The sequence below is a fragment of the Schistocerca serialis genome, chromosome 4, assembly GCF_023864345.2.
Source record: "Schistocerca serialis cubense isolate TAMUIC-IGC-003099 chromosome 4, iqSchSeri2.2, whole genome shotgun sequence".
NCBI classification, from domain to species: domain Eukaryota; kingdom Metazoa; phylum Arthropoda; class Insecta; order Orthoptera; family Acrididae; genus Schistocerca; species Schistocerca serialis.
The window spans coordinates 26767835-26784105 of record NC_064641.1 but is presented as its reverse complement, the minus strand read 5'-3'; the positions used below and the strand labels follow the sequence as shown (position 1 = coordinate 26784105).

Genomic DNA, 16271 nt, shown 5'->3' with positions numbered 1-16271 from the left:
GTTCACTGACTAGCGATCTCTCTGACAGCCCGTCTCTTTGTGAGTACAGCTGGTCGTCAAATGGGAAAACTTTTGCTCTGTGATTAACTTCAGAATGTTTGTTTTTCTTTTTTGTGGTGTTTGGAAACGTTTTCCTGTGGTTCTAATTCTTTCTTGATGATGCAACGGTTTCTGTGTGTGTGGGGGGGGGGGGGGGGTGTATATACTGACATACTTGGATATGACGTCATTACCACCTCGTATCGGATTTACATCGTCTACAATACTCGAAGCGACCCATGTTTTCTTTTAAGGGGTGGGGGATACGTAATATTTTATCTAGTCAGCTAATTTAAATATAGTTTTACAGGAAGATTTACAATGTACAGGTGGCAGTGCGTGTGATATAAAGGGACTTAAAGTTTTTGGAAGTTCTCATTTTGTGATGGGTAAAGTTGGGGCACACGTAATTTGGCTCGACGAATAGGCTGTATAGCATCGAGGAGGGACACCTGTGGTGGCAAAGAGGAAGACTGGAATTGGCAGGTTTTGATTATTGACGACGGTTAAGTGGCAAGAATACAGAGATGGAATAAACTGATGGAAGACTGAAGAAACTACGGGACGGTTCCTAACCAGCCGACGCAAGAAGTAGAAGGGGGAGGGGGAGAGGGAGAGGGAGAGGGGAAGAGAGAGGGAGAGGGGGGGAGAGAGAGAGAGAGAGAGAGAGAGAGAGAGAGAGAGGGGGGGGGGGGGAAGGAGGGGGGATGAACGATGGGGGGAAAAGTGAAGAACAGTCGATTCGCCAACCTTACCGAGGTGATACGGTGTTGCGCCCACATGTGTGAACAGGTGCGGGAGCTGCGGAAGCGGGCGGTGGCAGACATGTGGCACAACACGTGCTAGCCCAGCCCCGCCCACCCACAGCTCGTTCCGCTCCCGCTAGAAGTTTCCGCCGTCACAACGGCTCCATTCACTCGCCGCACACCGCCTGGGTGGGACGCGCTTGCCAGCCCGCGAAGCACACGACTGGAGCACGTCCAGACCCGTCATTTGCCGCAACTCGCAGCGCTAAGCAGTCGCTCGGTCTGGTCTGATCGTTCTTTTAGTCTTGGCGGAATATACGCACGGTTGGTGATTCGGGAGAAATTCGACAGTGTCCTAGGCCGGGATTCGATTCCGGATACCATCCTATGGCGGGCGCCACTCTACTCTCAGCTGTCTACATTCGCCCGAGTACACTGGAGCCTCAATGATGTCAAGTTCTGCTTAGGAAAGTTATGTCAAGAGTGCTGGTCGCTGCGATTTAGGCCCACTGCGCTGCCGCTGACACGCTATTACTAAACGGGTTGCCCCTTTTGACATCCGCAAAATACGTATCAAACACAATTTAGCTACCAGGAACACATTGCTTCCATTATTGCCTTTCTCGTATCTTAGTTCGTAACGAAGTTATGAACAGCAATACGTCTTGTATAAATGACACCCTATTTTCCTTACTCGGTAATCCACTTCCTCTCTCAAGACCTGTTCAAAAACAAGCCACAGCGTACCATTAACGTAAACATGGCGTTATGAAAAACATATCACAAAACTGACTGACACTTTGTACTAGCACACAGTCCAGGCACCACGATAACCGATAACCTATGTATGTATGTATGTATGTATGTACACTACTGACCATTAAAATTGCTGCACCAAGAAGAAATGCAGATGATAAACGGGTATTCTTTGGACAAGTATATTATACTACAACTGACATGTGGTTACATTTTCACGCAATTTGGGTGCATAGATCCTGAGAAATCAGTACCCAGAACAACAACCTCTGGCCGTAATAACGCCCTTGATACGCCTGGGCATTGAGTCAGACAGAGCTTGGATGGCGTGTACAGGTACAGCTGCCTATACAGCTTCAACACGATACCACAGTTCATCAACAGTAGTGACTGGCGTATTGTGACGAGCCAGTTGTTCGTCCACCATTGATCAGACGTTTTCAATTGATGAGAGATCTGGAGAATGTGCTGGCCAGAGCGGCAGTCCAACATTTTCTGTATCCAGAAAGGCCCGTACAGGACCTGCAGCACGCAGTCGTGCATTATCCTGCTGAAATGTACGGTTTCGCAGCGATCGAATGAAGGGTAGACCCACGGATCGTAACACATCTGAAATGTAACGTCCACTGTTCAAAGTGCCGTCTATGCGAACAAGAGGTGACCAAGACGTGTAACCAATGGCACCCCATACCATCACGCCGGGTGATACGCCAGTATGGCGATGACGAATACACGCTTCCAATGTGCGTTCACCGCGATGTCGCCAAACACGGATTCAACCATCACGATGCTGTAAACAGAACGTGGATTCATCCGAAAAAAAACGACGTTTTGCCATTCGTGTACCCAGGTTCGTCGTTGAGTACACCATCTCAGGCGCTCCTGTCTGTGATGCAGCGTCAAGGGTAACCACAGCCATGGTCTCCGAGCTGATCGTCATGCTGCTGCAAACGTCGTCAAACTGTTCGTGCAGATGGTTGTTGTCTTGCAAACGTCCCCATCTGTTGACTCAGGGATCGAGAAGTGGCTGCACGATCCGTTACAGCCATGCGGGAGAGATGCCTTGTGTGAATCCTCTGAAAAGCTAATCATTTGCATATCACAGCATCTTCTTCCTGTCGGTTAAATTTCGCGTCTGTAGCACGTCATCTTCGTGGTGTAGCAATTTTAATGGCCAGTAGTGTACTAAACTGGGGACTTAGAAACGACGCAGATGACTGGACACGCCGTAGCCCCCAGTGGTTCACAACCCCACAACAGGCCACAGCAGTCCACTCACCCCACCGTCGCCCCACACCGAACCCAGGGTTATTGTGCGGTTCGGCCCCCAGTGGACCCCCTTGGGAAAGTCTCATACCAGACAAGTGTAACCCCAAATGTCTGTGTGGTAGAGTAATTATGGTGTACGCTTACGTGGAAAAGGTGTTTGCGCAGCACTCACCGACACAGTGTAACTGAGGGGGAACAAGGGGAACCAGCCCACAGTCGCGAAGTTAGATCTGAAAAACCATCCACAGGCTGGCCGGCACACCGGACTTCGACACTAATCCGCCGGGCGGATCCGTGCCGTGGACCGGCACGACTTCCCGCTCGGGAAGCAGCGCGTTGAGACCGCGCGGCTAGCCGGGCGGGCTACGAAAACCTAAGTAAACATAAGGAAGTCCAATGAAAATCCACACCAGTCATTCAGTCAATGTACATTTTCTTTGTGTTCCCACTGTTGTGAACTCCAACAAGTTGACGAGTTACGTTAACTCGGGCACCTGCACTGTTTGCTAGCTACTACAGGAGGGTTAAGGTCACTTTTGTGTTACGTTTTTAATGACATCATATTTACATGAATAGGAAAGCCGCAACAACGGTATGTAACATGTAATACGTAATTTCCCCAAATATAGTCCAATTAAAATTACTTGATAGTTGATGCCTGTAATTTCCAGCAACAGCCGACTACCGTTCGGTTATAGGCTACACACAAACATGGCGGGACACTGCACTTTACAAATGCTGTTAACGTGTAACGTTGAACACTGCTGGAAGCAGCCGCCGGAAATGGAAGATCCCCTATCCACAGATAATTTTAAGTGACCAATGACTAAACTGCGAAAGACGACGCTTTTTGCTGTCCTGAATTTAAACTTACGTCCTAAGGTGCCCACAACCTCGTGATGGGCAATGCATCCGAGGAAAGTGCGGACAAAAGTCTGCGGCAGAACTAAAATCACGATCGCTTTATGCACGGCGATTAAAGCTAACCTCTCCGAGCAAACTCAAGGCAGACAAAAAAATTCCTTTTGCAGCGTTGAAAGCAAACTAATTTCTCTCTATCATTGATTACCTGCAACAAGCCTCACACTACGAGGAGCATTCAAGTTCTAAGGCCTCCAATTTTTTTTCTAATTAACTACTCGCCCGAAATCGATGAAACTGGCGTTAATTCTCGACGTAATAGCCCTGCAGACGTACACATTTTTCACAACGCTGACGCCATGATTCCATGGCAGCGGTGAATGCTTCTTTAGGAGTCTGTTTTGACCACTGGAAAATTGCTGAGGCAATAGTAGCACGGCTGGTGGATGTCCGGCCACGGACAGTGTCTTTCATTGTTGGAAAAAGCCAAAAGCCACTAGGAGCCAGGTCAGGTGAGTAGGGAGCATGAGGAATCACTTCAAAGTTATCACGAAGAAACTGTTGCGTAACGTTAGCTCGATGTGCGGGTGCGTTGTCTCGGCGAAACAGCACATGCGCAGCCCTTCCCGGACGTTTTTGTTGCAGTGCAGGAAGGAATTTGTTCTTCAAAACATTTTCTTAGGATACACCTGTTACCGTAGTGCCCTTTGGAACGCAATGGGTAAGGATTACGCCCTCAATGTCCCAGAACATGGACACCACCATTTTTTAAGCACTGGCGGTTACCCAAACATTTTTTTGGTGGCGGTGAATCTGTGCACTTTCATTGAGCTGACTGGCGCTTTGTTTCTGGATTGAAAAATGGCATCCCCGTCTCATCCATTGTCACAACCGACGAAAAGAAAGTCCCATTCGTGCTGTCGCTGCGTGTCAACATTGCTTGGCAACATGCCACACGGGCAGCCATGTGGTCGTCAGTCAGCATTCGTGGCACCCACCTGGATGACACTTTTCGCATTTTGAGGTCGTCATGCAGGATCGTGTGCACAGAACCCACAGAAATGCCAACTCTGGAGGCGATCTGTTCAACAGTCATTTGGCGATCCCCCAAAACAATTCTCTCCACTTTCTCGATCACGTCGTCAGACCGGTTTGTGCGAGCCCGAGGTTGTTTCGGTTTGTTGTAACACAATGTTCTGCCTTCATTAAACTGTCGCACCCGTGAAAGCACTTTCGACACATCCATAACTCCATCACCACATGTCTCCTTCAACTGTCGATGAATTTCAATTGGTTTCACACCACGCAAATTCAGAAAACGAATGATTGCACGCTGTTCAAGTAAGGAAAACGTCGCCATGTTAAGTATTTAAAACAGTTCTCATTCTCGCCGCTGGCGGTAAAATTCCATCTGCCGTACGGTGCTGCCATCTCTGGGACGTATTGACAATGAACGCGGCCTCATTTTAAAACAATGCGCATGTTCGTATCTCTTTCCAGTCCGGAGAAAAAAAAATCGGAGGCCTTAGAACTTGAATGCACCTCGTAGCTACACGAGCCGCCGCGTTACCAATCAATGAGAGTCTTCGTTGGTACTTGGCGGCAAATTACAGGTGACACAGGCAGATTACAGATGCAAACAGAATAATAGGAAGTAAAACAAGAGCAAGTAAAAAAATGAATATGATGCTGAAAATGATGTATCAAAGTATTATAATTAAAAACTACAATTAAACCAATTAACTGAATCAAATTAACAACCTAACTCTTTTGACTGGATTTATAAATTAAAAAAAAAAAAATTTACTACACTTGACGAGCTTCCAGCCACCAACCTTTTACACATTAGGTCTATAGGCTAAACCACTGCGCTATACCACAACTCTGGAGTAAGTAGTTATATTTGCAACTGTGGGCAACCAGTCGCAACGATGAATTGCAGGTTTCGAAAATTCGGCTTCACGCAGTGTTATGTGAAGCTTATCTAACGTAAAGGAAATAAAAGAAAAATTCGGAGTAGGAATTAAAATCCATGGAGAAGAAAAAAAAAATTCGAGGTTTGTCGATGACATTTTAATTCAGTCTGAGACAACAAAGGACCTGGAAGAGCAGCTGAACGGAATGGACAACGGATTTTTGCTATTTGGGGATCCAAATAACTGATGATCATCGAAGTAGAGAGGATATAAAATGTAGACTGGCAATGGCAAGGAAAGCATAAGTGTCAGGAAGTCGTTTATGAAAGTATTTGTATGGAGTGTAGCCATGTATGGAACTGAAACGAGAACGATAAATAGTTTGGACAAGAAGAGAATAGAAGCTTTCGAAATGTGGTGCTACAGAAGAATGCTCAAGGTTAGATGGGTAGATCACATAACTGATGAGGAAGTATTGAATAGAATTGGGGAGAACAGGAATTTGTGGCACAACTTGACCAGAAGAAGGGATCGGTTGGTAGGACATGTCCTGAGGCATCAAGGGATCACCAATTTAGTATTGGAGGGCAGCGTGGAGGGTAAAAATCGTAGAGGGAGACCAAGAGATGAATACACTAAGCAGATTCAGAAGGATGTAGGTTGCAGTAGCTACTGGGAGATGAAGAAGCTTGCACAGGATAGAGTAGCATGGAGAGCTGCATCAAACCAGTCTCTGGACTGAAGACCACAACAACAACAAAAACAACAACATCCAAAACAACATCCAACGTAAGCCGATCTCTGTGATTGCGATAACCGTATGACGCTGAATGGCGTCTTGTGCGGAAGTATTCAGTAGTGTTTGGTTTGTTCTGCATAAGGAACTGTGTGAATTTCAAAAAATGGTTCAAATGGCTCTAAGCACTATGGGACTTGACATCTGAGGTCATCAGGCCCCTAGACTTAGAACTACTTAAACCTAATGACACCACACACATCCATGCCGAGGCGGGATTCGAACCTGCGACCGTAGCAGCAGCGCGGTTCCGGACCGAAGCGCCTAGAACCGCTCGGCCACTCCGGCCGGCTGTATGAATTTCATTAGCACTGTTGTGTGTAGGTCTTGTTTTTGGTGAAGTTATCACGTGTGATGATATGAAATAGAAATGCCAGACCCATCCAAATAGATGAAGGAAGGATGCTGAACAAGGAATTGGAAGTGAACTGAACATCCGTTGTGGCAGTTCGGCAACGGCGAAAGCTTCGGGCGTGACGTTGAGCGGTCTGATTGGAGGAAACCAGCTCCAACGCGAAGTGTCGATTATTAAGTAATTTTAATCGGGCGATAGTTTATACGAGATCTTTTGAGCCCTAGGAAGAAGAACAGGAGAAGATTGGAGACGCGTTTTCAACTTTTGAACGACAATACAGACGTAAGTCAGTGGAAGAGCTCGTATGGAGGGGGGGATTGCGCGCTGGAGTTCTCGGTCTCAGCCAGAAAGCGAGTAAACCGCGCGCCAGGCGTCGAGATTATTTTTGTCAGCGAGGGTTCTTCCCCTTTCCCTGCTGTGGATATAAGAGATCCTCTCTGGGAATGCAACACACGTGAGAGACTAAGTTTATTTACTGTCACAAACGAGTGGGAGATTTAGTCTTTCCAGGGGCAAAGTGATTGACGTGGAACAGAGTTTCCGTACCCCGTATTTCGAGAATTGTACGATTGAAACCAAACGAATGTCACGCCGACAGTATTAACCTCAATACTGTAGACTTTACATTCATTTACGTTGCAATAAAAATAGCATTCCTCACCTACCCAAAAGAACACACAACTGTCAAGGGTACCAAATGTAAATTGGTGCCGTACATCTACAGACATGAGAATGATTAAACATTTAACTACTTAGCTGTTTGCTGTATTTCTTCAAATAACGTAGTTCGTAACTACGGAGCTCAACCATTATTATCACGGATAAATTAATGTCGCCATTAAAATGGTTCAAATGGCTCTAAGCACTATGGGACTTAACAGCGGAGGTCATCAGTCCTCTAGAACTTTGAACTACTTAAACCTAACTAACCTAAGGACATCACACACATCCATGCCCGAGGCAGGATTCGAACCTGCGACCGTAGCGGTCCAGACTGAAGTGCCCTCGGCCACTCTGGCCAGCCACCATTAGAAGACGTGAGTAAGAATGGAAAAGAAAATTGAGAATGCGCTAGGTGACGATCAGTTTGGCTTTAGGAAAAGTAAAGGGACGAGAGAGGCAATTCTGACGTTACGGCTAATAATGGAAGCAAGGCTAAAGAAAAATCAAGACACTTTCATAGGATTTGTCGACCTGGAAAAAGCGTTCGACAATATAAAATGGTGCAAGCTGTTCGAGATTCTGAAAAAAGTAGGGGTAAGCTATAGGGAGAGACGGGTCATATACAATATGTACAACAACCAAGAGGGAATAATAAGAGTGGACGATCAAGAACGAAGTGCTCGTATTAAGAAGGGTGTAAGACAAGGCTGTAGCCTTTCGCCCCTACTCTTCAATCTGTACATCGAGGAAGCAATGATGGAAATAAAAGAAATGTTCAGGAGTGGAATTAAAATACAAGGTGAAAGGATATCAATGATACGATTCGCTGATGACATTGATATCCTGAGTGAATGTGAAGAAGAATTAAATGATCTGCTGAACGGAATGAACAGTCTAATGAGTACACAGTATGGTTTGAGAGTAAATCGGAGAAAGACGAAGGTAAGGAGAAGTAGTAAAAGTGAGAACAGCGAGAAACTTAACATCAGGATTGATGGTCACGAAGTCAATGAAGTTAAGGAATTCTGCTACCTAGGCAGTAAAATAACCAATGACGGACGGAGCAAGGAGGACATCAAAAGCAGACTCGCTATGGCAAAAAAGGCATTTCTGGCCAAGAGAAGTCTACTACGAGGGTTGCCCAGTAAATAATGCCCCATTTTTTTTTCTCCGAAATAAAAAATATTAGAAATGTGACACTTTAGGTGCGAGTTATTTGAAGTTTCCCGCGTGTGTACGCAAAGTTTCAATTTCCTCCGACAGAGAGCGGTGGTGTAGGAATGTTCTAAAATGGCGTCTGCAGGTGACATCCGTCATAAACAACGTGCAGTGATTGAATTTCTCGTAGCAGAGGAAGAAACCGTGGACAATATTCATAAACGCTTGTGCAAAGTCTACGGAACATCTGCAGTCGATAGGAGTACTGTTGGTCGCTGGGCACAGAGGGTGAAAGCATCAGAGGGCGGTGCTGCGGAGCTCCGAGATTTGCCGCGGTCGGGAAGGCCTCCCACGGTTGTCACGCCTGACATGTTGCAGCGGGCTGATGTTCTCATTCGACGGGATCGACGCATTACGACTCGACAGAGGCTTATGTCAAAACATTAGACAAACTTAAGCAGCGCTTCCGGCGCCTTGGGCGTCATGTTAACCCACAGGATGTTTTGATTCAGCATGATAACGCTCGTCCTCACACAAGTTTGAGGACTTGTGAACACATCGCGAAAGTGGGTTGGATAGTGTTACCCCATCCACCCTACAGCCCCGATTTGGCTCCTTCAGACTTTCACTTGTTTGGGCCAATGAAGAATTTCATTCGTGGAAGACGTTTTGCCGATGACGAAGAAGTGATTCACGAAGTGACAACCTGGCTCCGTAGGCAGAGTACAGATTTTTACCGGCAGGGAATACACGCTCTTGTGTCTCGCTGGAAAAAGGCCGTCGAACTTGAAGGAGATTATGTGGAAAAATAAAGCAAGTAGACAAAACATCAGTCTTTCACATATGTAAATTTGATTGTTGTGGAATAAATACTTCTGGAGAAAAAAAATATGGGGCATTATTTACTGGGCAACCCTCGTAATATCAAATACCGGCCTTAATTTGAGGAAGAAATTTCTGAGGATGTACGTCTGGAGTACAGCATTGTATGGTAGTGAAACATGGACTGTGGGAAAACCGGAACAGAAGAGAATCGAAGCATTTGAGATGTGGTGCTATAGACGAATGTTGAAAATTAGGTGGACTGATAAGGTAAGGAATGAGGAGGTTCTACGCAGAATCGGAGAGGAAAGGAATATGTGAAAAACACTGATAAGGAGAAGGGACAGGATGATAGGACATCTGCTAAGACATGAGGGAATGACTTCCATGGTACTAGAGGGAGCTGTAGAGGGCAAAAACTGTAGAGGAAGACAGAGATTGGAATACGTCGAGCAAATAATTGAGGACGTAGGTTGCAAGTGCTACTCTGAGATGAAGAGGTTAGCACAGGAAAGGAATTCGTGGCGGGCCGCATCAAACCAGTCAGTAGACTGATGGGGGGGGGGGGGGGGGGGGGGGAAGTAATTAAAAATCTAAAAAGATTCAAAATAATACGGGAGATATTCTATCTTTTGCGACTGTAGTGAATCTTATTTAGATCAGATGCGTTCCGCTTTTATTTAAAGTATCTTCAGTGCTCAAGTTTTTGACTCCTACATTATTTCCTTGCGTTGTTCTACAAGCAAGTGTTCGAGTTTTCCTTTGCGTGTTTTTATAAACCCTCATTCACCTCCTGCTCTTTGTTTTGACCCGCACGGTCGAAGGCCTGTGAGTAGAAGAACGGATGGAAATAGTGTACGAGCTAAAAAACTGTACCCTGACGACTAAACAAAGCGCAACGCATCTGATCGAAGTAAGGCTTCATTACACTCACAAAAGACGGAGTAACTCCCATATTACTTCTAAAGAGAGGCCTCAAAAACAAAGCGACAATGTGTTGAAAGCGGTTGTTCGTCGGCCCTAAGCCCACGTAATCCACACAGCCCTCTTTGAAAGTTGCGGTATTTTGTCATTCCCATCAGAAAATTCTTAATTAGCTGACAAACTTTAAACCCTCTGTCTCGATGAATGCTGATAATCTGCCCCTCTCGCAAATCGTTAAAAAGTGCTGCAACACGACCATTGTCATCACGTGCGAGTTTTGTACCGCTGGCTCCCTGAACCTCATGCGTATCTCCATACCACATCTCTGACAACGTGTTGTTTCCACAAGATTGCGGCCATCCATATGACGACTTTTCGCGCGGTTTCTTTCTGTTAACTGACAGAATTTCTAATCCCGTACACTGTTCGGACGGTGACACACTCGGTGTGATTCGGGACGAGTGTGCTGCGTGCTGGCAAACCATCTCACTGTACCTAGTTTTTATCTCCATAACCATACGGAAGAACACAAGGTCAACCCCATACAGCTTAAGCAGTAATCAGACATCCACGCGGTACAATATTACGCCTAACACTTCAATTACTGCTCGAGGAAGAGGAGGAGAAGCCGCGCGGATTCGCCGCGTGGTTTGAGGCGCCATGTCACGGATTGCGCGGACCCTTCCGGCGGGGGTTCGAGTCCTCCCTCGGGCATGGGTGTGTGTTTTGTTCTTAGTTTAAGTAGTGTGTAAGTCTAAGGACCGATGACCTCAGCAGTTTGGTCCCTTAGGAATTCACACACATTTTAACATTTTTTGAGGAGGAGAAAATTAGTGTTTAACGTCTCGTCAACAACGAGGTTATTAGAGACGGAGCACAAGCTCGGGTTAGGGAAGGATGGCAAAGGAAAGCGGCCGCTTCCTTTCGAAGGAACCATCCAGTCATTTGCCTTGAGCGATTAGGGGAAATAGGGAAATCACGGAAAACTAAATCAGGATGGCCGGACGCGCATTTGAACCGCCGTCCTCCCCAAAATTACTGGTCGAAGGAAGGGAGTAGCAACTGACCTACTCGAATATTTGGCCAACAGGACAACGTATGTTGTCCCATATACAGTATCGTGCATAACGTTTCAGTCTGTCATAGATTAAACAACTTGCTTATTTTCTTCGGTCAGATACCGCAGTTGTAAAAAGCTTCTGAAATGAGCCCATTTCTGACTTCAACTGTAATTATTTCCATCATTGGCTCATTTCGGCTATTAAGCCCTTTTCAAGCAGTAGTTTACGTCCATAACGACATGCCATCAAACTATAAACTGAGAAGACAATAGTCAGGGGTTAGCGAGATGCATGCGTACAGACGGCGGGAGTATTGCGTACACAACGTATAAAAAGGGTGTGCATTGGTGGAGCTTCGCACGACGGGAGTCACAGAGTTTGAACGCCGAATGGTAGTTGGAGCTAACCCATGGGACAATCACATTTCGGAAATCGTTACGGAATTCAGTATTCCGAGAATACCAAATTTCAGGCATTACCCCTCACCACAGAAGCCGACGGCGCGGAAATGAATGTGGGACGTACGACGAACGTATCCGTTAGGCCGGTATTACACTATCAAATTTCTTTGTCAAATATCTTTTTCAAAGATATTTGATGGTGTAATAGGGAACTTTGTCAAATGTCGTCCAATATTTGATCAAATCTAGGGCCTCGCTGTAGATTTCATCAAAGAAGCCACTTGTCTTCTGTTCACTGCAATGTGACATGTTACCACATGGAGCGCTAGCATCGCTGCAGCGTTCTGTCGTCTGTAGTGTTTTTATAAACATCGCGGGTAAACACAATTGGTGTGTGCCGACAACTACAAAATTAATAGAGATGTATGAAGCTGATGAGGCGCTTTACAACGTGAGGCACCCTGAATACAAAAATAGATTAAGAAGATTGGAGACCTAACCTAACCTAACCTAACCCAATCCTGTCCTGTAGCAAGGAATCGGAGTGTTACAGTGAGCCTGTCTTCTGCAGATGTAGCAGTTCTTAAGTGAATATTGTACTTTGTGATATGAGGATACACTTCATTGAGCACATACAGAAATGTGTGCTCATCTATTCTGAAGTAATTGATGTACGACTTGACGTCCTTCACTATAAGCTCACGTAACAAGTTTTGTCGAATGCGTTTATCGTGTCGTCGTAAAACCCACGGCTTCACCCAGGTATGTTTCCTTTTTTTGCCCCGCTTCTCTTCCGCACATGCACACAGTGCAACTGTGGTACATGCAACTTCTGCGGTTAATAACAAGTAGTTGTTGTCAGCCATCTTGAACTTTGACGAAAAATATGATGACAGTGTAATACCCCTTCTAGCGCTACGTCAAAGATCATTGTCAAATATATTTGACGGAATATTTGATCACATCTTTGATCAAATCTTTGACAAAGAAATTTGACAGTGTAATACCGGCCTTAGGACAGTGCGGCGAAATCTGGCGTTGATGGGCTACGGCAGCAGACGACCGACGCGAGTGCCTTTGCTAATAATCACGACATCGCCTGCAGCGCCTCTCCAGGCTCGTGGCCGTATCGGGTGGACCCTAGACAGCTGGAAAAACCATGACCGGTCACATCAGTCCTGATTTCAGCTGATGCTGGGATTCGAGTGTGGGGCGGATCCAAGGAGTCGGCAAAGTTCTGTGCGAGCTGGTGGTGGTTCCGTAGCGGTGTGGGCTGTTTTTACATCGACTCGACTGCGTCCTATAGTCCAACTGAACCCACCGTTGACCGGAAGTGGTCATGTGCGGCTAGTTGAAGACCATTTGTAGCCTTTCATGGACTTTATGTTCCCCAAACAACGATGTCGTGTCACCGGACCATAATTGTTCGGGACTGGTTTGACGAACATTCTGAACAATTCGAGCGAATGATTTAGATACCCGGACCGCTCGACATGAACCCCATTGAAAATTTATGGGACATAATAGAGAGATCAGTTCGTGCTCAAAATCCTGCACCGGCAACACTTTCGCCATGTTGTTGTTGTTGTTGTGGTCTTCAGTCCTGAGACTGGTTTGATGCAGCTCTCCATGCTACTCTATCCTGTGCAAACCTCTTCATCTCCCAGTACCTACTGCAACCTACATCCTTCTGAATCTGCTTAGTGTATTCATCTCTTGGTCTCCCTCTACGATTTTTACCCTCCACGCTGTCCTCCAATACTAAATTGGTGATCCCTTGATGCCTCAGAACATGTCCTACCAACCGATCCCTTCTTCTGGTCAAGTTGTGCCACAAACTTCTCTTCTCCCCAATCCTATTCAATACTTCCTCATTAGTTATGTGGTCTACCCATCTAATCGTCAGCGTTCTTCTGTAGCACCACATTTCGAAAGCTTCTATTCTCTTCTTGTCCAAACTATTTATCGTCCATGTTTCACTTCCATACAAATACGTTCAGAAATGACTTCCTGACACTTAAATCTATACTCGATGTTAACAAATTTCTCTTCTTCAGAAACGATTTCCTTGCCATTGCCAGTCTACATTTTATATCCTCTCTACTTCGACCATCATCAGTTATTTTACTCCCTAAATAGCGAAACTCTTTTACTACTTTAAGTGTCTCATTTCCTAAGCTAATCCCCTCAGCATCACCCGATTTAATTTGACTACATTCCATTATCCTGGTTTTTCTTTTGTTGATGTTAATCTTATATCCTCCTTTCAAGACACTGTCCATTCCATTCAACTGCTCTTCCAAGTCCTTTGCTGTCTCTGACAGAATTACAATGTCATCGGCGAACCTCAAAGTTTTTATTTCTTCTTCATGGATTTTAAAATCTACTCCAAATTTTTCTTTTGTTTCCATTACTGCTTGCTCAATATACAGATTGACTAACATCGGGGAGAGGCTACAACCCTGTCTTACTCCCTTCCCAACAACTGCTTCCCTTTCATGTCCCTCGACTCTTATAACTGCCATCTGGTTTCTATACAAATTATAAATAGACTTTCGCTCCCTATATTTTACTCCTGCCACCTTTAGAATTTGAAAGAGAGCATTCCAGTCAACATTGTCAAAAGCTTTCTCTAAGTCTACAAATGCTAGAAACGTAGGTTTGCCTTTCCTTAATCTTTCTTCTAAGGTAAGTCGTAAGGTCAGTATTGCCTCACTTGTTCCAGTGTTTCTACGGAATCCAAACTGATCTTCCCCGAGGTCGGCTTCTACTAGTTTTTCCATTCGTCTGTAAAGAATTCGTGTTAGTATTTTGCAGCTGTGGCTTATTAAACTGATTGTTCGGTAATTTTCACATCTGTCAACACCTGCTTCCTTTGGGATTGGAATTATTATGTTCTTCTTGAAGTCTGAGGGTATTTCGCCTGTTTCATACATCTTGCTCACCAGATGGTAGAGTTTTGTCAGGACTGGCTCTCCCAAGGCAGTCAGTAGTTCCAATGGAATGTTGTCTACTCCCGGGGCCTTGTTTCGACTCATGTCTTTCAGAGCTCTGTCAAACTCTTCACGCAGTATCGTATCTCCCATTTCATCTTCATCTACATCCTCTTCCATTTCCATAATATTGTCCTCAAGTACATTGCCCTTGTATAGACCCTTTATATACTCCCTCCACCTTTCTGCTTTCCCTTCTTTGCTTAGAACTGGGTTTCTATCTGAGCTCTTGATATTCATATAAGTGGTTCTCTTTTCTCCAAAGGTCTCTAATTGTCTGTAGGCAGTATCTATCTTACCCCTAGTGAGATAAGTCTCTACATCCTTACATTTGTGCGCCATAATGGACGCTATAGTGGCAGCATGGCTCAATGTTTCTGCGTCGTCCGACACGATATGGGATACCCCCTAATGACTTTTGTTACCCTGGAGAACAACCACTAATAAATGCCAGGACACATAAAACTTACAAGTAGTAAGGCGCGCATAGGTAGAAACGATCACAATAAAATAATCGAAAACAGAGCTCGCACGGAAAGATGTAAGCGTTCGTTTTTTTCCGTACGCTGTTCTAGAGCACAATAACACAATTATTGTCAAGGTGGTTCGATAACTCTCTGCCAGCCACTTAAGTGTGATTTGCAGAGTATCGATGTATATGTAAACGATGTCGAAACACAATTGGTATAAAAATACCTACTGCACACATGATAATTTATTAGTTTTTTGTTTGCACGCCGCATGCCGGGGCCTTGATAGTTTCACAGCTTGTTCTCGTGGACGTCAAGCACCGCTTGAAAATGGCGCTAATAGCCCAGACTGACGAACAGTGGAAATAAATAATTACGCCATTTCCAAAATTAAGTAACCTGTAATAATGAGTGCCAAATATGGGCTGATCCATATATATGAATCATTATATCTACATGTCGTACCACACCTTCTGTAGCAGAACTGCAGAGCACAGTAATCAAAACTGATTTCGCAGTTTGAAGCAAATCTGCATAGAAGGAGGCGAATTTCTAAATGAGATATCGAACTTCAGTAAATGTAATCAGTTGTAGAGGCAGTTACTGTGCATAATCAATTCTTTATAAAGCTAAGTCTTTGTCAATCCGATGTTTGATTTGTACGTCAACGTGAGTTGGGATGGTAAGCGCTTGTATTCCAGACATGAATTTTTCTTTCTTTGTGTGTGTGTGTGTGTGTGTGTGTGTGTTATCGAGCGCACTTGTTTACGTAGGCATTCCCTTCTCTGAGAAGCCTCCCTAAAAGAGGAACAGGAGTGCCAGAGTTAAGCTCGCTGGTCGTAAAACGTGCGTCGTGGTCAGTGGCGCGGTGGTCGGTCATTGGCTCCTCGGAGCCCCCTGGCAGCTGACGCCACTCAACACGCACTGGAAACAGACAGGCTGAGCGGCGCGCCGCAACGACTGCCCAAAGTCACTGTACAGTATTTGTTTCCCGCTGCGTCACGTGTGCTACCTGCGCTGAGGAAATTACGACACTGGATT

The 16271-nt window shown here is 45.3% G+C and overlaps 1 long non-coding RNA gene across 1 annotated transcript in view; it reads right to left on the bottom strand.

The window, feature by feature from the left end:
- The window catches only part of LOC126474950 (uncharacterized), a 456943-nt gene that overhangs the window by 231210 nt on the left and 209462 nt on the right, over positions 1–16271 (bottom strand). The window lies entirely within an intron of this gene.